The following is a 1,781-nucleotide window of genomic DNA, read 5'->3' on the forward strand; positions in this document are numbered from 1 at the left end:
ACTTGACTTTTTCTTGGTCTTTTACTAACTAATGACACATACACCGTAGAAAAGAGGGAATGACTGATTTTCTTCTTGTAACGGAGGCATTTAATCGTTTGCCTTTTGACTAATTTAAACCACATCCAATAGAAATAGTTCTTAAGTTATAAGATTGATCACAGTTTAATGCGTCTTTTCAGCACTGAGGCTATATGAAATGGACCTACTGATTATATAGTGGAATTGCAATCACAATTCGGATTTGTATCAAACGAAAGGGCTCTCCGAGAATCGAGTCCGACCCCACGAGCCCAGGAAACACGCACTGCACATTAGTCACATGGCATAAAAGAATATGAATAATTTATAGGCTGTAAAGGAAATTTACACTATGTTCCATTAATGTTTATGTATGTAATTTTAAAGCGAAAGGTATTCTGAAATGTTTCTTTTAAAGGGGAAAGTTAACTACTTGTCAACAAATACCTCATTAAGAACCATCCTATTTATTTATTCTCGAAGGGAAGCGAGGAATAGGAAGAAGAAGAACACAGCTGATCGATGATTTGAAAGACAGGAGAAAATATTGGGAGTTAAAAAGAGGAAGCTGAAGATCGACAAAAGTGGAAGAAACATTTCCAGACCCAAATCTAAAATTGAAAAAAAAAATCCTCATTAGTTCCAGGACCTGCCGAAAGGCAGAATACTTAATAATAATAATAATAATAATAATAATAATAATAATAATAATAATAATAATAATAATAATAATAATAATAATAATACAACCTAAGAAACAATTTGAAAGAGGACACGGTGGCTCAATGGTAGAGTGCTTTCCTCTTGTGCGTGGGGTCCCTGATTTGATCCCAGGCCAGGTCATGCTCGTGGGTTTTCTCGGGGTACTAGCGTTTTCTCCCACTCTCTCATTCCACCGATTCTTCCATCATCATTCACTTGCTTTTATAACCGTTGGACGTTAAATCCAAAGATTTCATTTCATTTGAATTTTTTGCAACAATCTGGATTAGCAACCAGTAGCACCATTTCAGATTTTGTGAGGGGTGGGAGCAAGATTGTTCACCGACATAAGAGTTTTACGATTTTAAAATGAAATGAAAGTGAAATCTTAAGTTTTATGTCCCACGCTTATGCCGGTTAGGCTAAAGGAGACGGTGATCATGAGAAATGAATGAAATGGTGGAATGAAGAAAGTGGGAGGAAACGGGAGAACCCCGAGAAAACCCACGAGCACGGTGTTTGTCCACCACAAAGTCCACACGGCGCGAGCTGGGATCGAACCAGGGACGCCACGCACCAGAGGTGAACGCTCTACCACTGAGCCACCGCGCCCCCCATTACGATTTTAGTACGTAGTATATTAACATATAATTGATCAAAAAGAATGTGTTTCTCAAACTCAGGAGGGTGCAATTGCCTCTCCCTTCCTTCCCCAAAGAATGCCTCTTTAAGAATTTCTCAAAAAGAGTGCATGCATTGAGGACAACAGCTTATTTGCTTGCGTGCTTGTGAGGAGTGACAAGCGGAGGAGCGAAGGAGGAGGACGAGCGGAGAAGAGTGACAAGAGTGATAGTTTTATGTTACTTGACCTACATTAAAATGTTGCATGTTGGGGGTACTGGACCCTCTTGCTCCCCCTTCTGACGTCGTCATTAAGTATGTGGCTAACTTCATGAATACAGGGTGACTTCTAGAAAGGGTATTGTTAAATGTAACTATTTTCAGGACTGGGTGAATATACTGTATAACTCCTCTCCATGATAGGAGGCATCGTGGCT

At 39.5% G+C, this 1,781-nt stretch overlaps 1 non-coding gene across 1 annotated transcript; it reads right to left on the reverse strand.

Annotated features, from left to right (window-relative positions):
• Nucleotides 1-1,263: 1,263 nt before the first annotated feature.
• TRNAQ-CUG (transfer RNA glutamine (anticodon CUG)) lies at nt 1,264-1,335 on the reverse strand. The gene has a single exon. It is a non-coding gene; the product is annotated as a tRNA-Gln (tRNA).
• Between the last annotated feature and the right edge of the window lie 446 nt (nt 1,336-1,781).

This window comes from Thermobia domestica, chromosome 8 (genome assembly GCF_964235325.1).
Source record: "Thermobia domestica chromosome 8, izTheDome1.hap1.1, whole genome shotgun sequence".
NCBI lineage: Eukaryota > Metazoa > Arthropoda > Insecta > Zygentoma > Lepismatidae > Thermobia > Thermobia domestica.